Raw genomic sequence first — 25,266 nt, forward strand, 5'->3', positions numbered from 1 at the left:
TTTCCCCTCTCCAGGACAACTAACACACTAGTTGTAAAACTAGATATTATAGAAATCTTGTTAAAATAAAAATTATAAAATTTATATTTCTTAGATCCCAAACTCTCTCAATAATGTTATGTTCCTGATTTCTGTTTCTCCAGATTACTCTTTTTCCCAAAGCCATGGGGGAAGAAGGGGAGAAGAAGAAGAAAAAAAGAAAGGAAGGAAAAATTAACACTCAGGATTTCAGGATTCAGGTGATTTTTTTTTTTTTCAGTCTTGCACTTTTAAGTGCTTTTCTATCTTTAAAATATTTTGATCACCTTGGTTTATAGAATACAAACTTTGTATTATAATTCCACATAGCTCCCATTTGAGAAACATATAATTGCTTAGATGACAGATAATTTAAAACTACATTAATAGAGAAAAAGGAACCTTCAGTTTCTTGCTGTGTTCTGGACCTCAGCAATGGTTCAGGAACCCAATCCATGAAGAGGAAGATGAGGAGACCCCTTAGTGAATTGAATTTCTTATTTTGATGGAGAGACATAGTAGACCAGGAAACGCTCCTCTTGGTGGTCCATACAAGCTTTCTTAAGGAGTAAGAGGAGAAAGGCCTGGTGTCATGAATGAAACTCCTAGATCTGCCAACATCACAGAAACTAGATCTGGAGGTAGAAGAATCAAAGAGAGAATCAAAGAGAGGAGGGGAAAAGGTTTTGTTTTTGACGAGAGGTGGCTCTTTGGGGAGGACCATGCTGGATGATCCTGGACTGGGAGTTCTAATGGGAGAAGCCACTGGTGATTCATGGGTTTGGTTTTTGTCCTAGTGACTCCACAATTCCAGAAACATCAGCCTGTGGTGACTTTAGAGTTATTTAAATTTCTTTGTTTAGTTCTTTTAATGTAAAACCTATTTCATGCTGAAGTACTTGAATTTGTTAAATGGAAAAGGTAAGTGGAAATAAGTTTCACCTGTGATCTCCTTTCTAACTCTTCCTGGTCACTTATGATAACCCTGACCTTATCGTAATTGACCAAGTCTTATCAAAAGTGACTTGAAGTCACTAAATGTTCACCTAAGCTAAAACACCTCAAGATTGTGCATTTTCTTTCAAGAACTTCAGAACATTGCAGAACAAGGGGTTGATCTCATTTCCCAGAGAAATCTGCAGCAATGTGGGCGTGGACTCTGCTTTGTGACTGCCACCATCACAGGGCTCCTCTAGGAGATGCCCAAGGCACAAATCCCTGGCAGTTCACTACCTCATCACAGAGCTGCCTCTAGTTTCCAGTGTCCCAGAAGCCACAATAAACAAGCAGAATATTCCACAGAACTTAGCCTGGATCTAAATTCGACCCTGCACCCACAGGAAAACCTATCAGTTGAGCCGCTGAGTGGCAAAAGAGAGGCATGTCAAAAATAGAGTTGCCTCATGCTCTTTCTCTCTCTGTCTCTCTCTGCCTTTCACTTTCTCTCTCCCCCTTCAACCTTCTCCTCCCACCACCACCCCCCCTCCGCACCCTCTCTCAGAGCCCTAAACTTTGTGGAGGAATGGGCACACAATATACTGCCTATATTTCTTTCTGATGAGCTTTGACAGACATATATACCTATGGAACCACCACTGCAATTGAAACAACAGTTATTTCCATAACCACAAAAGTGTCCTCGTGGTGTGTTGCAATCCGTCCCTCTCTCTAACATCCTCCCGAGTCATTGGCGTGCTTTCTGTCACTATAGATCTGTCTGTATTATCTAGAGTTTTATGTAAATGAAGTTGGACACGGTCTCCTCTTTATGCCTAGCTCCTTTGCAGCATGATTTCGAGAGTTCTATATTGCTCAGGGTGTCAGGACTTAATTTCTTTTACAGTAGTATCCTGTTACCTGGATAGTTCATAATTTGCTTAACTATTCACTTACTGAAGAGTCATGCTTTATAAATAAAACTGCTGTGAACGTTTGTATACAAGAGTATTTGGAAATGTGTTTTCCTTTCTCAAGTAGAATGGCTAGATCATATAGTCATATGGTAGGTAAATGTTAACATCTTAAGCAACCGGCACATTGTCCATAATTGGTGTTACTTCTTCCTTAAATTTTTGGAGAAGATTTACAATTAACATAATTTGGCCTGAAGTTTCCTTTATAGGAAGATTTTTAATTACAAATTAAAAATCTTTAAAAATATAAGACTAGCGCCTGGGGATATAACTCAGTAGGAGAACACGTGCCTAAAATGCAAGAGGCCCTGGGTACTATGCCACCAAAAAAATAAAATATGAAAATAAATAAATAAATTATATTTAATTAAATATAGGGTCACTTAATGTTGCCCCAGGCTCACTGATACTGTTGGGTTTTTTTCTTTTTTCTGATTATTTTTTGCAGTCTTTCCTTTATTTCTGTGTTTAATTTTGGATAACTGCTATTGCTATGCCTCAGATTCACTAATCTTTTCTTCTGCCATGCTTACTATATTAACAACACTCTGGTATATTTTGCACCTGAAGCATTGATTTTTGACATCTAGTCTAAGTTTGATTTTTTTTTTTTTTTGTAAATATCATCCAGGTCTCTCCTTACCGTGTTCATGCTTTCCTCTACTTCCTTGAACATATAAGGTACATTGATAACAGCTCATTTAATATCCTTATCTACTAATTTATGATCCATGTCATTCCTGGATCTGTTTCTATTGATTGATTTTTCCCCTCATTATATTATGAACTTTTCTATTTCTTTGCATGCCTAATAATTTTTATTACATGCAAAACATTGTAAATATTTGGTTGTATAGTAATAGATTTCCTTTGTTATTGTTGTGGTTCTTTAAATATTGTTTAGGAAAGCTAGGTTACTTAGAAACAGGTTGATCTCTTAGAGAATAACTTTTAATCTTTATTATGTAGTTCTAGAACAGCATTTAGTACAGCGTTTAACTACTATGGAAATGCCTTTCTGAGGACTCTACTCAATGCCCTGTGTATTAAGAGGTCTTTCTGCTTCGAATGGTGGGAAGATGAACTATTCCCAGCTTTGTGTGAGCTCCAGAGACTGTTTTCCTTGCTTGTTCTCATTGGTTCTTTCCCTGACCTCAGAACCTTCCTCACATACATGCACAGGTCAGCATTTTCTGCATATCTCCAGAGCATTTTCTCTCTATCTTGGGCTCTTGCTTCTCTGGTACTCTGCCTTCTGAATTTTAGCCATCTTGCCCTCCTCAAACTACAGGTCTTCAATATTCATAAACAGGAAATAGCTACTTAAGGAATTTTGCACTGCAGCTTGGAAGAAAGCACTTAGCAGTGAGTTGGACCAATAACAGGGCTCACCTTATTTGCATCCCTTCTCTCATTGATCAATGTCTTATGCTATTTTGGTGGGGGCTAGGGGGGATGGGGGTACCAGGAATTGAGCTCAGGGGCATTCAACCACTGAGCCTCATCCCCTTTTTTGTATTTTATTTAGAGACAGGGTCTCATTGAGTTGCTTAGTACCTCACTGTTGCCAAGGCCGGCTTTGAATTTGTGATCCTTCTACCTCAGCCTCCAGAGCAGAGAGGTGTGGCCACCACACCCAGTGTTCTGTGCTAGTTTTAAATATTTAACACTATTGTTTCACACATTTTTATTTTATTTTTTTAAGTTGTTTAAGGTAGGAAAACCTTAGTTCTTGAGACTTCATCATAGTTCAATGTGACACTAAGATTTGGAGGATTTCATGCCTGGTTCAGAAATCTGAATTATAAATTCTATATTATTACAGATTTCTCAGTCTGATGCAGAACCATATGACACGTACGTAGATCAAGTGAATTCAGTGTTCCTGGTTCAAAACCTATTTTCATTCTTGTAGATTAAGATTCAAAATATTAGTGTTTATTACTCCATATTTTCAGACCCAAGCCCAATGATCTGGTAGTATTTTTTCTCTAGATCCACGCATGTGTGCATGTATATGGGGATGTTTCTGTAAACACACATGCTAATATATTTTGCATCTATCTGTGTGATTTGATGTAGGCTTAAAATAAGATTTATGAGTAAACTTTGCTAAATATTCATAAACAGGAAATAGCTACTTGTGAATTAATTAATTAGAATCCTGTTTATAGAAGTACTGTGAAAGATAATCCTTTGTTTGGATGAGGGAGATCCTGTTGTCAGCATGAAAAAATATTGAGTGAGGCCCCATTAAGGAACCACCCTGGGGCCTTGCTGCTCAGTCAGCCAATGTCAGAGAGGAGCCCTCTGTATTTCCCGCGTTCTAGGGTAGGGTCTTACTCTCAGAGGTGTAAGCTTTTAACTGAATAATACCCTTGCATGAGAATTTGTTGCTCAGTCCCCGGCTGCCTTCTGACTCCATCCCTAGAGCCTTGACCTCTTCTCAAGATTAGGCCCGCCTTGTTTCTCATGGCTGACTGAACACAACGCATGGCCATCCACCTTTCCTTGACCTTTGGCATACACTTTCTAGGCTTCTGTCTGCCTCCCCACCTGGCCATTGTTTGGCCTGATGCCCAGTATATGTTAAAAGCAAAAGGCAGGATATAGGAATTGACTTGTTTCCTCTGAACTGCGGAAAGGCAGCCAGCAGTCAAGAGAGATGGATGTGGTACATATTTATAAAGTTAAATGAGCTGAGGGCACAGCTTCAATATCAATGCAATTCAACAAGACATTCATTAAAGCCAGGAGCTACAGTTTCTCCTTGTCTCTCTAGTTTTTACCTTTCTTTTCTTCTGTTTCTTTATTTTCCTGTCTTTCTCTTTACCTTCCTCTCTTTCCCTTCTCTCTGTCTCTGTTTCCCCCCTACTTCCCTGCTTTCCTTCCACCCTCCTCCCTTTCCTCCTTTGACCTTTTCTCTTCTTATTTTGAGACAGAGTTTTACTATGTTTCCCAGGCTGTCCTTGAACTACTGACCTCGAGCAGTCATCCTACCCTACCGCCTCAAGTAGCTTGGACTACAGATGCACACCACTGTGCCCAGCCAACTGCCCAGTTTCTAATACTTTATGTATATATTTTTATTATATATTTATATGTATTTTATATACATATAAATATATAATAGACTCTATTGCTACTAGATGACACTGATATTGCTTCATTTTAGATATCAAATGTCTCCCAAAGGTCCATGTGTAAAAGGTTTGCTCCCCAGGGTGGTGCTACTGGAAGGTGCCATGGACCTTAAGGATGAGGGGACAAGTGGGAGGACCTTGGATCATTAGTGTCATGCCCTTGAAGGGGATTGTAGGACCCTGGCCTCATTCTCTTTCTCGTTTGTTTCCTAGCCATGAAGTAAGTTCTTCTGCTTCATTATGCACTCTCACCATGATGAGGTGCCTCACCACAGGCCCAAAGAAACAGGGCCAACCTACCATGGACTAGAACCTCCAAAACAACAACTTTTCTCTTTATAAGTTATCTCAGATATTTTTCCACAGTGATGGAAAGCTGAACAATGTAGACACCATGTCCAGGCTGGTTTCTACAGTTTATGTCTGCTTTCTGTCTTTATGAATTCCCTAAGGAGAGGGGTCATGTCTTATTCCTTTTGTCACTCCCAAGGACTAATATAATTTTTTGAATTAAATATATGCATTAAACTATATATTAATTATAATATGCATTATATTTTAATATAGTTTTAAATATTTATAAAATGTAATACCTTAATATTTCATATGTGCACTGCATTCATAGTTTAATATATATGCCTTGCATATATTTTAGTGTCTACAGTAAAGTAATAAATTGTACTAGCAACACACACTAAACTAACACATAGTTCTTTATAAATGGTAAGAATTCTAATTTAAGAATATATAGATGGTTATTGTTCACAATGTGAAGTGTTAACAAGGTAAATAAAGTAAATGTTTTAAGATTTTTCACTTTACCAAGCTTCATTTTTTAATATATATCAGTATACAAATATATACCATATATGAACAACTATAGCTCTGCCAGCACTCAGCATTTGGGTAACTGTAAGATGGCAGCTAGAATTCACATTGTTAAACAAGAGAAATCCTGGATCCTGCCACTGTTATTATTTTCCAATCTTCTGGCCACAGTATCATCTACCATATGTCTACTCTACATAAAGTTGTCTGGAGGAGAGAAGATACCCTAGAAAGGTTAGAAGACAAGCTAGATAGGTTGTATACCCAGACAGAGGTAGTAAGTCAAGGGAAGGCAGCAGGTGGGAGGGGCAGTCAAGCCAACTTATTGGTTAGGACTCTTCCACGAGATAAAAAGCCAAACTGCTAGAACAATAAATAAATACTAAAGGAAGCATATAATGCTCAGGCACAGCTGGATTCAGAGGTCTCAGTATCATCAGAATTGTGTCTCTGCATCTCACAGCTCTGCTTCCTCCACATCAGCTTCATTCTCAGCCTTCACTCATTTCATTGGATAATTTTACCTTTGGTAGAAGCTAAATGTAATGGTATATTTTCTAGAAACTTCTTAACATTGTGATTGATACTGACTGAAGAATGAATGAAATTGTTTAGCCACTCTTTGCTTTAGAATGCTGCAATGTCGAGTTCATTGACAATTAAAAGCATAAAACATGAGCTAAACAAGAGAAGAGTAGCACCTTCAACCTTGGCAGTCCCTGAACTCAAAGGTGGTTTCAAGATTCATAAATGTACACTATGCTGTACAAAATGACAGACAATTCTATGTCTTTTGGTGAAACTGAACCTTATTCAGAGTATATATTTGGTTTACTTCTCAAAGACCATGATGGGATTTATAATCCAGTTTTTAATTACATTTTATGTTCTCAGTTTCCCATTTGTCCTGGTAAAATAATATCATTTGGTCCTGCCCTTTAGCCTTTGAGTGGCCTTGCTTAGCACATGTAATTTACAAGGTCAGATTGTGTTTTATTCAACGAGTTATCCCCAAAGTAAGTGGCAGTATGTATATTTTAAGTAAATTATCTCCATCTACCATAGTCTGCCAGTCCCTTTTGTTTACTCACTCTGCCTGTCCCCACATGCCTACTTGCAAACTCATCCACAAATCTGGATCATACACAGTATGTAAGTTCTATGAACTGCACCAATCTCAAGTGTATCAACTAATGAATTTTTACCAAGTGAGAAAACTTGTGTGACCCTCAACTAGCTCTATATACATAAGACATTTCTTGAAGGGGTCCTTATGCCCCCTTCCAGTCAAAGATAACTACTAGTGACCACTATCATGACAGATTTGGCTGGTTTTATACTTATATAAATAAAATTATATAGCCTAGCAGTTATCTTTGCTGTGTAACAAAACCCCCCAAAACTTAGTTGCTTAAAACAACCATTTTTTTTCCTCATAATTATTTGGGTCAGTCATTTGACTGGGATTCAGCTGGGTAGTTCTGTTTGTCTTACTTTGGTCACTCACGTAGCTATAATCATCAGATTCATGCTTTATGATCTTGTGGAGCCAGAATAGGGGTACAGTGAATTTTGCTGTCCTTCAGTGGGCTCTAAGTCTCCAGCAAAACAGCCTGGGCTTTATCACGTGGCATCTGTGTTCCAAGTGCGTGAGAGCTGCCAGACTTACACAGTGTCACTCTCTCCACACGCTGTTGGTCAAGCAAATCCCACAGCAATCCATATTCAAGGGATGGGTAAACACACTGTCTCCCATTGAAAGCAGTGGCAAAAGCAGGAGGCCATTGTGAACCTACCACATGCCTGGAGGAGAGAAGATACCCTACAAAGGTTAGAAGACCAGCTAGATAGGTTATATACCCAGACAGAAGTAGTAAGTCAAGGGAAGGCAGCAGGTGGGAGGGGCAGTCAAGCCAACTTATTGGTTAGGACTCTTCCACATGATAAAAGGCCAAACTGCTAGAACAATAAATAAATACTAAAGGAAGCATATAATGCTCATGTGGACTAGTTTCCATCTGACTTCATTCACTTAGCATTTTACTTATGAGATTCAAATATGATATTGTGTGTATTGCTAGTTCCTTTTTTTATTTCTGTATAGTATCCTATTGCATGGAAACACCAAAAACTATTTTCTCTTTCTACTGCTGATAGATATATGGGTTGTTTTCAGTTCAGGGCTATTTTGAACAAAGTAGCTATGAACATTCCTGTGTGTGTCTTCTGGTGGACACAGGCACTCATTTTTATACCCAGGAGTGAATTTGTGGATCACAGGGTCCATGTGTGTTTAGCTTCAGTTGTAGAGACAAATATTTTTCCAAGTGGTTATTGCAAAGTGTTTTGGTCTAGAAGTTTCACAGTGGCTTTGGAGACTATGTCAACACCACTAGCCATGTGTCTTCTTAGGTTCTCAAAACTATGGATTTTTTTTTCCTCCCTCTTTCAGCTACTCCTGGTACTCCTTTAGTGTTTTTTTTAATTCAATATCGTTATCTCTTAATTTGATTGTTCCAAGATTTTCTTAAACATAAAATGTCAATTTTTCCTGAATTGTAGAAATATATGCAAATTGAGTATTTATATTGACAGGATTTGCAGTCACTAACTCAATCAGACATAATCATAATCATAGCATCAAAGTGAGTGAGAGAGAACGGGAAGAAAATTAGACTGCACTGGAGACCCACTGCATGACAAACACTAAGTGTTGCACCTCTGCCTAAGGAATCTCATTTAATCACAACAATATTGTCACACAGCCACAATTATTTCCATTTTACAGATAAATAAGGTTGACTCAAAGAGGCTCCCCAAAGACACATTCACCTGGTAAGTGGCAGAGTTTAGGTCTAGATTTTCATAAGCGAGACTTGGCATGATCTTATCAAATACCTGTGAAATAAACATCTTCCAGATGAGAAGCATTCATGAATTGGAGCAGACCAGTCTGAAACTGATTCCCCAATCAGCACGTGGATACACTGAGGCTCAGAAGAAGCCTAAATGGCAGGTGCTACAAACCCATTAGCTTGTCCTCAAAACGCAAACTAAATTGTCTTATACAATTTACTAGGAATCACTTTCCAAGCCCAATTTTCCCTCCTGCCTTAGGGATCAGAGGGTGACTAGCACTTTCAGCACACCTAGGAGTGCTGGCCACTATGTGGTTACAGTAGCCCAGGATTCAAAGAAAGTGTATCTGAGTCCACATGCATGCTTTTTGTTTCCTAACAGAAAGAATTCTCCTAATTTTCTCTTTACCCCAAGATTATGGCCTTTCAACCTCCTTGACAAGGTTCCTGATGCTTTGATGAAATCCCTGTGCTCTCCTTCTCGGGTTACTGCGGCCTCACTACCGCCCCCACTCATGAGATGAGTCTGTCTCGCTTGTGTACATACTGACCCTGATAAGTCCTTCTGTCTTAGCTCCACTCACTCCCTAGGCACCACAGTAAAATACTGGATCTGCCTTATAGGCCGTCAAAACAATGTAACTCCATACACAACTATCACTTGGCCCATTCTTCCACGCACGCGGGCATGCGTACGTGCATACACACACACACACCATGCAACAGTCTCTTCATGGAAGTTAACCAATGCCCTTTTCAGCCTATTAAACAGGGCATGTTTTCTTCTGTCAAGTTAAATATTTCCCATAATCATATAGGCCTTTTTATGAAAGAAAAATATCTAAATCAATAATCTATACATGCTGCAGTTGTCTCAGTTTTGGGGGTGCTTTCTGAAGAGGCTATGATTCACTGTGGAGTTCTGAAGATCACCTAACCCAGGCTAAAGAAAATTAAAGTCATTCTCCATATTACTACCTCAAAGAATTTGGGACCTGAAATATTCTGAGTTCTTAGAACATTTGCTCCTGAATAACACCTAGGAAGCATCTATGAAAAAGCAATGCTACTCTCTGGACTGTGGGGGTTTATTCTGGAGGTGGGGTGCATAATGATTAAGACAACAGGTCTAGAGGTTCGAATACTAGGCCTACTGCTGGCTGACAGTAGGGAGGTTCCTTTGCCTCAAACTTGCAATCCTCCTTCCTCAGCTTCCTGAGTAGCTGGGATTACAGGTGTGTACCACTGTGTCCAGCAGCATAACAAGATCTTAATAAAGGTTAGCTGTTATTATCCAATGACTTCAGTCAACACTGCCATTGCATTTTCTGCCTGCCTTCCAATTCCCTTCCTCTTTCCTTTCACTGAAACATTGCCCTAGGTAGAAATGTCCACCCTCTGTCATCACTTTCCACATTCTCATTCTGATTGAGCCCAATTCCACCCATGTCCATAACATGAATCCCTGCACTGCCCCATCAGGCTTTTCCACCATGCCTAGGGATCTCTGTCGTAGTGTAAACACATCACCTCTTTGTCCTTTTTCTCAATGTTACCTTATCCCCAGAGATGCCATTTCCCTCGGACTCCTTTCTTGTGACCACTCATCTTATAGTCCCTTACCTTAATGGTAGGCATGCTCCGATCTCAAGCCTCACTAGTTGTCCCATCATAGCCCATCATCTGCTGGCCTCTGAAATAAAGGCCTTTCTCCATTTTTGTTGTTTCCATGTGTCTTAGCTTTTTCCTAAAGTGTAGAGGATTCAAATTTTGCTCTTATTCCTGTATTTAACAGCTATGCTGGGTCAACAGGTACATGAAGTCCTGAACTAGAATACGGAGGTGAGTAAGATCTTTTTCAAGACCTAGAGAAATTTGCAGTCTAGTGAGAAAGCAGGCACAAAATAAGAGATAAAGACTGGGACAGTGGAAATTCTATCCCTATAGGGACTTCGGTGTTCCTATGTCAACCCTTCTAACCCTCACATGTCCTTGATCTTTTCAACTTTTCCACCTGCCCTGCTCATAAACGGACCACCAATTTAGACCATGTTCTCTATAATTTAGATTCACTTGCAAATTATAAAAGTCTTAAATTCCCCTCTTAGATGTTAACCTCCAATTCTCTAATTTCTATAAATCGTTCTCTGCCATCATTTTCCTTCAATGCCTAAAATATTTCCCATTCTCATTAATAGATGGTCCCTTTAGACTTCTTCACGATCTCTATTTAGTGCACTGATTCTTTTTTAAATTTTTTTTCTTTTTAAAAGACATTCATGACGGTAGAATGTATTTTGACATATTATACATACATGGACTATAACTTCCCATTTTGTGGTTGTACATGATGTGGAGTTATACTTGTTTTAGTCAGCTTTTTTGCTACTATGACTAAAGGACCCGATCAGCACAATTATAGAGGAGAAAGGGTTTGTTTATTCAGGGGCTCACAGTTACAGAGGTCTCCATCCATAGACAGCAGGCTCCATTCCTTGGCTCCAGGTGAGGCTGAACATCATGGTGAAAGAGTGTGGCAGAGGGAAGCAGCTTACATGGCATCAGGAAGCAGAGAGTCCAAATATAAATATCTACCCAAAGCCATGCCCCAACTCCCACCTCCCCAGCCACACTCTTGCACTTCAGTTACCACTCTGTTAATCCCTATTAGGGGGATTAAATCACTGATTGGGTTAAGATACTTACAACCCAATCATTTCTCCTCAGAACCTTCTGGCATTTTCTCATATGTGAGCCTTTGGGGGACACCTCACATCCAAACCATAACAACACTGGTCATGTTCTCATATATGAGCATAGGAAAGTTATTTCCAATTCATTCTACTGTCTTTCCTATTCCCATCCACCCTCCCTTCCCTTCATTCCCTTTGTCTAATCCCATGAACGTATCTCTTTCTCTCTCTCTCTCTCTCACACACACACACACACACACACATCATTGCTTGTTAGCATCCGCATTATCAGAGAGAACATTTGGAAGTTGTTTTTATGGAATTTTTTAAAAATTTCTTCTGTTTTACTTGTTCTTCTTAGATATACATGACAGTAGAATGTATTTTTAGTGCCACTGATTCTGTTAGCCTATGATATCCAACCTTCCTCATCTTAAGACTCCCAAGAATCCTTCACCTGGGTCTTCTTCCATATTTGAGTTTCCTCCTCACAAGGTACTAACACTTACTGCAGACACTAACCAAAAAAAATTAATCCTTGAAGTTACAATTTATATCTCAACTGGCTCTTCTCCCACTACTCAGCAGCTCTTTTATTCAGAAATCCTCAGACATTCCCTACACAGCCAATTCTACATCATTCTCCTTCTTCAAATCCTCCCACCACTGTGCTTCAGCTAACGCCGTGGGATAACTTTTTCGGCTTCCCCAACTCCTCTTCAAAATATCTTTGAATTTTCTGAATTCCTCCTCTTTGCTTCCCAATGCAGAGAATTGGCTCCTGCTCTCCAAGGCTAACAACTATATGTGTGACCTCAATCTAATCATTCTGTCTCTTGAGCATCCGCATCAATTGCTGGTCCCCTAGTGTCTCCCTTCTCCTTCTAAGCTGGGTTTTGTTTGTTTGTTTGTTTTTCTTTTGGCCTGTGAGCAAGGTCAGTCTCCCTTCCTGTCACAGAGGAAGATTCCCTTGATCCCATTACCCCTCAAGCTATGGTGTGTTCTCTTCTTCTCATCACTGCCAACTTCTGGAAAGCAACCCACACTTGCTGATGTCCACCTCCTGACCACCGACAAGCATACTTCATGCCTGTACAATCTGGCTTCCATAAGTAACAGTGCGTTAGCACTGATCACCAAGGAAAGCACAGGATACTAGAAGGATTACCTTAAACAAAGGTTGAAGTGGAGCACAGTAACGTCTTTTCAGTAAAATTCTCACAAGAATTAAATACCACCCAATTCTCACGGTGGCTTGTTGTTGATTTTAAAAGGAAAAAAATGCTTCTAATTGTTTCTCTGGAAGAGGAAGAAACTCCAGGATGTAAATTACAAATCATGTGGCTTTTTCCTCTTCCCTACAATACCCCAGTTTTTACAGCATAATGACATATGTGGTGTTTTCCATAACCATCTTCATTTATAATAAAATTTTTTTTCTTTTTTGCATGAAATGAATCTTATCAGTTCTTATGGTTCATATGGTAGTTCCCAGCAACTGTAATAAATTATTTTAACCAATTCTTCCATTAAAGCAGGAAAGATAAGAAATAAAATTAGGGGAAAACATGTACAAGATGAAGATATAATACAGTGCTTATCATCACTAAGTCCTTGAAACCAAGGACCAAGATACAATTCATTCTAACTAAGGGAAGATAATATTCAATATAATTTTATGCTTTTGTGAGTTTGGGGTTCATACAGATTGCTGGTTCTGTCCAAGTCTTCGTTCTGGCTCATGTTCCCTGAAATTCTGCTGACACCCTCTTGTAATATGATCTGCACTTGCAAGTATATCATTACTTCTGCCTTGACATATCTGTATTAGTGTCATCAATTAACCCCATGCTTTCCAGTTGCATATTACAGAATGCTCTGTAATTAGTATAATGACATTCAATCATAGTGTAAGAATCAACTGAGCCTTCAGAAATCTATGGGTATGGCCTCTCTGCCTGGCAGCCTTGTGTCAGACAACCAAGGACATTTCTACTTTTGCCTTTTGCATTACACCTCATGCTACTTATGATGGTATCTGGAAGCATCTACAGAGTGAAGGTCTTCTTGTTATTTTGAACAAATAAAAAACATTTTGTTGTTTAATTATTTTAGAAGAAAGTATGGTTTGGAGTGTTAAAATTTGTTCCTTAACGTGCTTCTTGTTTGGATGTATTCTTAAGTAGAAGGAGATCATTATAATGCTTATGCATTTTCATGATTAAGCAGGAAAAAATGGCAGAATGCTGTTTGGACACACCTAGAAAATGAGTTAGACAGCCAAGTGGCAGAGGTTATCTACTCTACTTAAAGATCAGGAAGGTAAAAAAGTACAGAAAGCTAGATCTCTCCTTTAATAATCTAAGAATAGAGTTGAGAAGTTATGCTTACTCTATGTTTTGCCAGGAGCGCATGCAGTTGAGAACTTTAATTCTGTTAACTGTAGAACAATAACGCACCTTTCCATAGCTGTTTCCTGGCAAGTTAAGCACGAAGCCAAGGGGAAAATGCCTCTATACTGTAATTAAGGCTGGAATATATCTTATCCTTTGTCCCACACAGCTACTTATGCAATGTCATTCACACACCAAAGGGAATTCTAGTTACAATGAAAAACAAGCCACAGGGACACTATAGAAATTTCCCACAATTATTTGTTCCAAAGTAAATACATTTCCTTTGATTTTGACAAAACCGTAAAACACAGAAGTGTACTGTAAGGCTCTATTTAACTGTGTGTTTACCAATACCCTGAAGGCTTTACTCTTTGAAATAACTTGATTACATCATGCCATTTCATTGCTCATCTCTTGGCATAAGTGTACATTGTATCTAACAAACATCAGCAGGAAAAAACAATAAACTAATTCATGAATCAGGATTCTGTTTTATAGTCCATTTGTGAAGGATAATCATGACTTAGCTTAAATAAGAGTCTATGACTTGATTAAAGCTTTCAGAGCGCAAAAGTGTTGACTGAACCTAATTCCCTGATGTAACGTACACACAAAAACAGAATATTCATATCATCTTTGCTAAAGACCCTATAGGCTTTAATCCACACATAGTATATAAATAAACAACACAGTACACAGGAAATTGTCATTAGCAAATTTTATCATTGTTTTTCTAGGTCATATTAACAATAGCTTAATTTTTACTGAATTTAGTTTTCTCTTCCAAAAAGGCTTTCCACTGTTTGAGTGTATATAACTCTACCCTCCAGAATCAGATAATCACTTCAAGAGAACACTTTGTTTCAATTTAGATGGCAGTCTTCTTTTTTTCTCTCAACAGCTATTTTATTAGATTATGGATTAGGTGGGATTATAAAATAGCAGTAAATGCTCACAAATCACACAACTCAGAAAGTCCCAGCTGGGCCTGGGCCTGCCTATAGTCCCAGCTTCTTGGTGGTGATGAGTGGAGGGGGTTCTGAAGCAGGAGGATGGCTCGAGTCCAGGAATTCGGGGCCAGCCCGGATGACATAGTTGAGACTCCATCTGAGGGAAGAAGAATCCTACTGTTTTAGGTTTTCTTTATGGTTACTACTGGGCATCTTAAAATATGCCAGGCACAAACCTTCCAAGAAACAATACAGAAGGGTCTTGCAGTTCCATGTTGTCTTTTATTCTGTTTTGTTCACATCCATTCCCATGAGCATGCATTAGCTTTATCACTACCTGGACTGTCCACTCCAAACTCATATCACAAACCACAGATTCCTATCTGTGCCCATCTCCCGCTCCTTTCTTTTCTATTGACCTGTTCTTTGATATCATGGACACCTTTAGTTTCTCAACACTTAGATATCTCTAGACACATTTAAGTTCAGATACTAGCTTATCTAGAGCCCATTGTAATAACACTCTAGCCAGTACCTGGCTTTCTAGCTTCCTTTGTCCCTACACTGCCTTCTCTGTGACCACCCCTAGCTTAGAACTGGACTCCTGGAAGAAGAAGTCAATGCTATAGTCCCAAAGTCCTGGCCTTTGGAGTCAATCTGCAGTTTGCATCAGTTTCTGCCACTTGCCAGCTGTGAGACTTTGTGGAAATCAATCTTCATAACCTTAGTTTTTCCATCCACATTGATAGAAATAATAATACCTGCATCAGAGGCTTGTTAAGAGAATAGAGAACAGGCAGCTTAAGCATATAGTATAGATCTTATCATATAGTAGGCATAAATAAATAATAATTAGCATTTTTTCCTATTCTAGCTCAGGATGGCTAAAACCTTCTGGAGAAAATTGCATATTCATGCCTCTGGGCTCCATTATAAATTTATGAGCTCCAACCTCAGTTGGGCCCTCAAGTGTTTCCCATCTATTCAATTTCTGTTCTTCATACCAGCTGTTTCAAACCTTTACCACTTTCCTCAAGGGTCCTACCAGCTCCCTGATTTCCTGGTTCTTAGCAGATGGCCTAATCTCCTTTAGTGATGACAGGTTCCTGTGAGCAAAAACAACTTCCACTGTGTCCTGTCTTCTCCAATGAGGTCCATCTTCACACCTCTTCTAATTCACTCCTCTCTCAGAAAAGGAGGATATCCCTGCTCACTTGACCATTGCTTAAATAACTTACGAAGTATTCACTGAGTGCTCACCATGTATGAGTGCAAACCTGCCTTCTAACAACTGTCCTCTAGGAGAGGAGATAGGCCATAACAACTGGAATCCAGCAATGGGATTCATGTGCTAATACATGTGAAGACATGTACTAGCTCAGACTTGACTTCTCCTGTAGGAGATTGCATCTGAACTAAAAACTAAAGAAATAACAGTGGCCAGGTTGGGGGAAAGGGGAGGGAACTTTAGGGTAAAGAAAGTGAAATGTGAAAAATCATGGAGATGCAAGAGAGTCAGGGTGTAGCCCTAGATTTCATTTCAGATGTAAGAAAACTAAAGCAGCATAGCACTTGGTATAATAACTGGGCCAGAAGCTTAGCTTGTGGCATCGGGGATAGGTAGGAATGGAGAAGCCAGTGCTCAAATCCAAACAATCCAGTGCTATAGAGGATGGTCAAGAAAATCCCTAATTGGGGGTATGAGGCCCCTGTGCTATACATGGCATGGCTTGCCCCACACATGTCTCAGGTGGAACTAATAGGTTCTGGCTATGATCCTCAAAAGAGATGTGCCAGTATTCCTGCACCATTTTCTGTCTGAACTAAAGGAAATTGTCATTAAAACCATCTTTGTTTAGAAATCCTGTTTGCTTCCTTTTCGCTATGTGACCTCCACAAATAGGTTAGAGAGGAAATTGTTCTTTTGTATCCTAAATAAGGCAAAAGGAAATTATAAATAATCTTCAAAATATGAGCCCATGGGTTCTTCTTCAGAAAGAGTACCAAAAATATTGGAAACCTTCATCCTTTAATAAAAAGACATGCTAGACAAGCTGCAGTGACTCTTCATGAGTCATGGCACCCTCTGCCAATGACTCCCAAGTGCCAGGAGACAAGCACCTGCTTTTTAGGTCTGGGTCCTTCTCAATAGCTTCAGTTTCTGATCTCCAAACAGAAGATTCAATGCTATGTAGGCCATATCTGAATGTTTAGATATTATTTTTAAAAGGAATAAAAGGCATATGAAATAATTTCACTGGCTTCTACCCTGTGGTACACGTAATTATATCTCATTACACTTAAAGAATTAAAGTCGTTCACTCTCTTGGTGGTTGTCTCATGTTTGATAGTTTCCATATTCCAGTGACTTCAAACCAAATCTGTCCCCTGAGTTCTACTAAATTATTATTTAATAGAGCTTCTTAACTAGACTTCCTTCTTTCACCTTGGTACTATTAATATAGAAGCCAAGGAAATTCTGCTGTAGCATAGTCAGGGCACATCTGTTTTCTGTCGGATGCCCCCCCCCACCGGGAGAGGGGACTCTTTTCACTCATGTAAACAACAACCTGACATCATCTACCAGGTCAAGCCCAATGTGATCGACCCTGTGACAAGCAGTGTCTGAGATGGCCCCCAACAAGCCCCTCTTCCTGGTGGTCATGACCTTGCATAATACTCCCCTTACTGACTTGCTTCTAACTATTAAAACACAAAAGTGATGAAATTCACTTTTGACGTTAGGATAAACAAAGCAATGGCTTCCATCCTGAGTTTCTCTCATTTTCACAGAGAAGCAAACTACTATTTTATAAGGCATATGGGACACTTCACATGGCAAAGGACTGACTCCAGTGAGGACCTGAAACCTGTGAAGGGCCACTCAAGTGAGCTTGGAAGTAGATCTACCCCCCGCTGAGCCTTAAGAGGACTGTAGTGGGGGATTCTGAAGATGGAGGCGAAGGGAGTGCATTACCCCCGTGTACCGCGTCACTGTGCGGGAGAATGACGAGTTAGAAAGGCTAAAAGTTATCTTGTTAGGAATTTCCAGCAAAATCGGGGTGCTCCAAAACCTAGAGGAAGGATTTCCATCGCACGAGGATCAACTACAGGGGCTCAAACGCGAGAGATTTGTCCGCACGGAGGGTCACGCTGCTTACTCAGCAAATCGCCCCGCGGCTAGAGTCTGCGGCGCGCATTGGGAAACGAGGAGATAGCAACGCAAAGATACAGCACTGCAGTTTCCGCGGGCTTCTGCCAGCTGTGCAATCACCGTACTCAGTGCTGAATTCTGGGTTTGAGACGGGGGAAGGAAGCGGTCCAATTCGGTTCTCCACACTGGTCAGACCACAGAGGAAGCCAGCGGCCACCATCTTGGAGAGCTGACGTCACCATCCCTGTTTTCGACTGATCGCAGCTCATTCAGCCATAGAACAGGTAATTTCAGGCTGCCATTCGCCTGCGGCTCGCAGACAAATTACGCAGGCTCAGTGCTAAATAACCTGCGAAAACTGCTTCTTGGAGCCTGCTCCTATCAGAACATATACCGAGCACGGAGCGGCCGAATTCCGGCTCCCGGAACTGCTCTGGCCCAGGGATAAAGAACCCGCGGAAACTGCTTCTCGGTCCGGGTCCTGCTGAATACTGTGGAGGTAAATACCAACCAAGCCTTCATAGGCAGTGGCAACAGGACTGAGACGGGGCTTGTGAGGGCCGGTCAGGACTCACCCTTTGCTTTGGTCAACCGGCAAAGGGAACGAAATGCTGCCATTCGCATGGGATACCAACATGGCAGAGATCTGATGTCATCAGAAAGCGGCGGAGGAGAGAACTTCATCGATACCAGCGGTGACAGAAACAGTTGGTCTCCTGGTAAAGAAAGTGAGTCACAAACACCCGAGTCTCTCTCACTATGTCATCAAGCCAGAGGGGCAGAGCAGAGCCGCTGCCCGCGCCCAGAACAGGCCCAGTGGCCCGCCGGCGTGACCCCAATTGGAGTAGGGGCAGAGCAGAGCCGCAACCCGTGCCCGCAAGGTGACCTGCGACCGACCGGCAGCACAGGCCCAGTGGTCCGCGGGCGTGGTAGGAGGGGCAGGGCAGAGCCGCCGCCCGCGCCTGCAAGGTAGGCAGACCTGCGACAGACCGGCGGATCAGGCCCAGCGGCCTGCCAGCGTTGTACACACGTCACCCCAACTGGAGTAGGGGCAGAGCAGAGCCTTTGCCCACGCCCGGATCAGGCCCAGCGGCCCGCCGGTGTGGTAGTCACGTAACTCCAATTGGAGGAGGGGCAGAGCAGAGCAGCCACCCGCGCCCACAAGGTAGGCAGACCTGCGACCGACCGGCAGAACAGGCCCAGCGGTCCGCGGTCATGGTAGGAGGGGCAGGGCACAGCCGCTGCCCAGCGGCCTGCCAGCGTTCTACACACGTCACCCCAACTGGAGTAGAGGCAGAGTAGAGCCTTCGCCCGCACCCGGATCAGGCCCAGTGGCCCGCCGGTATGGTAGTCACGTAACCCCAATTGGAGTAGGGGCAGAGCAGAGCAGCCACCCGTGCCCGCAAGGTAGGCAGACCTGGGACCGACCCGCAGAACAGGCCCAGGGGTCCGCGGGTGTGGTAGGAGGGGCAGGGCACAGCCGCCGCCCGCGCCTGAAAGGTAGGCAGACCTGCGACAGACCGGCGGATCAGGCCCAGCGGCCTGCAGGCGTGATACACACGTCACCCCAATTGGAGTAGGGGCAGAGCAGAGCCGCCACCCGCGCCCGCAAGGTAGGCAGACCTGCGACCAACCGGTGGAACAGGCCCAGCAGCCGGCCGGGGTGGTAGGCACGTCACCCCAATTGGAGTAGGAGCAGAGCAGAACCTTTGCCCGCGCCCAGAACAGGCCCAGCGGTCCGCAGGTGTGGTAGACAAGTCACACCAATTGTAGGAGGGGCAGAGCAGAGCGGCCGCCCGCGCCTGCAAGATAGGCAGACCTGCAACCGACCGGCGGATCAGGCCTGGTGGCCAGCCAGTGTGGTACACACGTCACCCCAATTGGAGTAGGGGCAGAGCTTTCGCCTGCGCCCGGGACAGGCCCAGTGGCCCGCCGGCGCGGTAGTCACGTCACCCCAATTGGAGTAGGGGCAGAGCAGAGCCGCCGCCCGCGCCTGCAAGGTAGGCAGACCGCCGCCTGACCCTGCAAGGGAGACTTCTCAACTATACAAGAGCAATATAAATATATAGGGGGAAAATTTTTTCAAAAACACAACAGTTTCACCAAGCAGAAAGAAACGCAAGCAGTATGAAAAGACAAGGAAAGAAAGGACCACAAGCAATGCAGGTCAACTCAACTTTAGAAGAGGTAACAGCTGCAGCAGATGGAATGTAAGATAAAGAATTCAGGATATACATGCTTCAGATGATCTGGAGTCTCAAGGAAGACATTAGACAGCAAAATCAGACAATGAAAGATCACTTCGATAATGAATTACACAAACAAATCCAGGAAGCAAAAGATCAACTATACAGGGAGATAGAGGTTATAAAAAACAAACAAACAGAAATCCTAGAAATGCAGGAAGCAATAAACCAACTTAAAAACTCAATGGAGAATACTACCAGCAGAGTAGAACACTTAGAAGACAGAACATCAGACAATGAAGACAAAGTATTTCAACTTGAAAAGAACATAGACAGCTCAGCAAGACTGTTAAGAAACCATGAGCAGAACATCCAAGAAATATGGGATAACATAAAGAGACCAAACTTAGGAGTCATTGGGATACAGGAAGGTATAGAGGTCCAAACCAAAGGAATGAGCAATCTATTCAATGAAATAATACGAGAAAACTTCCCAGACTTGAAGAATGAGACAGAATCCCAAATCCTAGAAGCCTACAGGACGCCGAATGTGCAAAATCATAAGAGAGCCACACCTAGACACATTATAATGAAGATGCCCAACATACAGAATAAGGAGAGAATTTTAAAAGCTACAAGAGAAAGGAAGCAGATTACATTTAGGGGTAAGCCAATCAGGATAACAGCTGATCTTTCAACACAGACTCTGAAAGCTAGAAGATCCTGGAATAACATATTTCAAACACTGAAAAAAATGGGTTCCAACCAAGAATTGTGTATCCAGCAAAATTAAGCTTCAGGATGGAAGATGAAATTAAAACCTTCCACGATAAACAAAAGTTAAAAGAATTTGCAGCTAGAAAACCATCTCTTCAAAACATCCTCGGCAAAACATTACAGGAAGAGGAAATGGAAAATAACAATGAAAACCAACAGTGGGAGGTAGGACAGTAAAGGGGGGGAAAATAATCAAAGAGGAAAACAAACCATGTTTAGTAACATAAATAAACAAAATGGCTGGAAGAACAACCCATATCTCAATAATGACCCTAAATGTTAATGGCTTAAACTCACCAATTAAGAGACACAGGCTAGTAGAATGGATCACAAAACAAGACCCAACAATATGCTGCCTACAGGACACGCATTTGATAGGAAAAGACATACATAGGCTGAAGGTGAAAGGTTGGGAAAAATCATATCACTCATATGGACTTCGGAAACAAGCAGGAGTGTCCATACTCATATCAAATAAAATAGATTTCAAGCCAAAGTTAATCAAAAGGGATAAAGAGGGACACTACATACTGCTCAAGGGAACCATACACCAACAAGACATAACAATTATAAATATATATGCCCCAAACAATGGTGCAGCTATGTTCATCAAACAAACTCTTCTCAAGTTCAAGAGTCTAATAGACCACTATACAATAATCATGGGAGACTTCAACACATCTCTCTCACCAGTGGACAGATCTTCCAAACGAAAGTTGAATAAGGAAACTATAAAACTCAATAACACAATTAATAACCTAGACTTAATTGACATATATAGAATATACCATCCAACATCAAGCAGTTACACTTTTTTCTCAGCAGCACATGGATCCTTCTCAAAAATAGATCATACATTATGTCACAGGGCAACTCTTAGACAATATAAAGGAGTAGAGATAATACCATGCATCTTATCTGATCATAATGGAATGAAACTGAAAATCAATGATAAAAGAAGGAAGGAAAAATCATGCATCACTTGGAGAATGAACAATAGGTTACTGAATGATCAATGGGTTATAGAAGACATCAAGGAGGAAATTTAAAAATTCTTAGAGATAAATGAAAACACAGACACAACATATCGGAATCTATGGGACACAATGAAAGCAGTTCTAAGAGGAAAATTCATTGCTTGGAGTTGATTCCTTAAAAAAAGAAAAAACCAACAAATAAATGCTCTCATACTTCATCTCAAAATCCTAGAAAAAGAAGAGCAAAACAACAGCAAAAGAAGTAGAAGGCAAGAAATAATTAAAATCAGAGCTGAAATTAATGAAATCGAAACAAAAGAAACAATTGAAAAAATTGACAAAACTAAAAGTTGGTTCTTTGAAAAAATAAATAAAATCGACAGACCCTTAGCCATGCTAACGAAGAGAAGAAGAGAGAGAACTCAAATTACTAGCATACGGGATGAAAAAGGCAATATCACAACAGACACTTCAGAAATACAGAAGATAATCAGAAATTACTTTGAATCCTTATACTCCAATAAATTAGAAGATAGTGAAGGCATCGATAAATTTCTTAAGTCATATGATCTGCCCAGATTGAGTCAGGAGGATATAGACAACCTAAACAGACCAATATCAACTGAGGAAATAGAAGAAACCATCAAAAGACTACCAACTAAGAAAAGCCCAGGACCGGATGGGTATACAGCAGAGTTTCACAAAACCTTTAAAGAGGAACTAATACCAATACTTTTCAAGCTACTTCAGGAAATAGAAAAAGAGGGAGAACTTCCAAATTCATTCTACGAGGCCAACATCACCCTGATACCTAAACCAGACAAAGACACTTCAAAGAAAGAAAACTACAGACCAATATCTCTAATGAACCTAGATGCAAAAATCCTCAATAAAATTCTGGCGAATCGGATACAAAAACATATCAAAAAAATTGTGCACCATGATCAAGTAGGATTCATCCCTGGGATGCAAGGCTGGTTCAATATACGGAAATCAATAAATGTTATTCACCACATCAATAGACTTAAAAATAAGAACCATATGATCATCTCGATAGATGCGGAAAAAGCATTCGACAAAGTACAGCATCCCTTTATGTTCAAAACTCTAGAAAAACCAGGGATAACAGGAACATACCTCAATATTGTAAAAGCAATCTATGCTAAGCCTCAGGCTAGCATCATTCTGAATGGAGAAAAATTGAAGGCATTCCCTCTAAAATCTGGAACAAGACAGGGATGCTCTCTCTCACCAATTCTGTTCAACATAGTTCTCGAAACACTGGCCAGAGCAATTAGACAGACGAAAGAAATTAAAGGCATCAAAATAGGAAAAGAAGAACTTAAATTATCAGTATTTGCAGATGACATGATTCTATACCTAGCAGACCCAAAAGGGTCTACAAAGAAACTATTAGAGCTAATAAATGAATTCAGCAAAGTGGCAGGATATAAAATCAACACGCATAAATCAAAGGCATTCCTGTATATCAGCGAAAAATCCTCTGAAATGGAAATGAGGACAACCACTCCATTCACAATATCCTCAAAAAAAAATAAATAAATAAAATACTTGGGAATCAACCTAACAAAAGAGGTGAAAGACTTATACAATGAAAACTACAGAACCCTAAAGAGAGAAATAGAAGAAGATCTTAGAAGATGGAAAAATATACCCTGTTCATGGATAGGCAGAACTAACATCATCAAAATGGCGATATTACCAAAAGTTCTCTATAGGTTTAATGCAATGCCAATCAAAATCCCAACAGCATTTCTTGTAGAAATAGAGAAAGCAATCATGAAATTCATATGGAAAAATAAAAGACCCAGAATAGCAAAAACAATGCTAAGCAGGAAGTGTGAATCAGGCGGTATAGCGATACCAGACTTCAAACTATACTACAGAGCAATAGTAACAAAAACAGCATGGTACTGGTACCAAAACAGGCAGGTGGACCAATGGTACAGAATAGAGGACACAGAAACCAATCCACAAAACTACAACTATCTTATATTTGATAAAGGGGCTAAAAGCATGCAATGGAGGAAGGATAGCATCTTCAACAAATGGTGCTGGGAAAACTGGAAATCCATATGCAACAAAATGAAACTGAATCCCTTTCTCTCGCCATGCACAAAAGGTAACTCAAAATGGATCAAGGAGCTTGATATCAAATCAGAGACACGCCGTCTGATAGAAGAAAAAGTTGGCTACGATCTACATACTGTGGGGTCGGGCTCCAAATTCCTCAATAGGACACCCATAGCACAAAAGTTAATAACTAGAATCAACAAATGGGACTTACTCAAACTAAAAAGTTTTTTCTCAGCAAAAGAAACAATAAGAGAGGTAAATAGGGAGCCTACATCCTGGGAACAAATCTTTACTCCTCACACTTCAGATAGAGCCCTAATATCCAGAGTATACAAAGAACTCAAAAAATTAGACAATAAGAGAACAAACAACCCAATCAACAAATGGGCCAAGGACCTGAACAGACACTTCTCAGAGGAGGACATACAATCAATCAACAAGTACATGAAAAAATGCTCACCATCTCTAGCAGTCAGAGAAATGCAAATCAAAACCACCCTAAGATACCATCTCACTCCAGTAAGATTGGCAGCCATTATGAAGTCAAACAACAACAAGTGCTGGCAAGGATGTGGGGAAAAGGGTACACTTGTACATTGCTGGTGGGACTGCAAATTGGTGCAGCCAATTTGGAAAGCAGTATGGAGATTTCTTGGAAAGCTGGGAATGGAGCCACCATTTGACCCAGCTATTCCCCTTCTCGGTCTATTCCCTAAAGACCTAAAAAGAGCATGCTACAGGGACACTGCTACATCGATGTTCATAGCAGCACAATTCACAATAGCAAGACTGTGGAACCAACCTAGATGCCCTTCAATAGATGAATGGATAAAAAAAATGTGGCATTTATACACAATGGAGTATTACTCTGCATTAAAAAATGACAAAATCATAGAATTTACAGGGAAATGGATGGCATTAGAGCAGATTATGCTAAGTGAAGCTAGCCAATCCCTAAAAAACAAATGCCAAATGTCTTCTTTGATATAAGGAGAGTAACTAAGAACAGAGTAGGGACGAAGAGCATGAGAAGAAGATTAACATTAAACAGGGATGAGAGGTGGGAGGGAAAGGGAGAGAGAAGGGAATTTCATGGAAATGGAAGGAGACCCTCAGGGTTATACAAAATTACATACAAGAGGAAGTGAGGGGAAAGGGAAAAATAATACAAGGGGGAGAAATGAATGACAGTAGAGGGGGTAGAGAGAGATGAGGGAAGGGGAGGGGAGGGGGGATAGTAGAGGATAGGAAAGGCAGCAGAATACCACAGACACTA

The 25,266-nt window shown here is 40.8% G+C and overlaps 1 protein-coding gene and 1 long non-coding RNA gene across 2 annotated transcripts in view; both read right to left on the bottom strand.

Annotated features, from left to right (window-relative positions):
• Positions 1-25,266, bottom strand: part of Rpl34 (ribosomal protein L34) — a 535,705-nt gene that overhangs the window by 313,039 nt on the left and 197,400 nt on the right. The gene's annotated exons all lie outside the window — the stretch shown is intronic.
• The window catches only part of LOC139706531 (uncharacterized), a 60,790-nt gene continuing 50,119 nt past the window's right edge, over positions 14,596-25,266 (bottom strand). The window contains exon 5 of the long non-coding RNA XR_011708149.1: positions 14,596-14,956. This is a non-coding gene — a long non-coding RNA (uncharacterized lncRNA). The remainder of the gene's footprint in view (positions 14,957-25,266) is intronic.

The sequence above is a fragment of the Marmota flaviventris genome, chromosome 7 (assembly GCF_047511675.1).
Source record: "Marmota flaviventris isolate mMarFla1 chromosome 7, mMarFla1.hap1, whole genome shotgun sequence".
Classification (NCBI taxonomy): domain Eukaryota; kingdom Metazoa; phylum Chordata; class Mammalia; order Rodentia; family Sciuridae; genus Marmota; species Marmota flaviventris.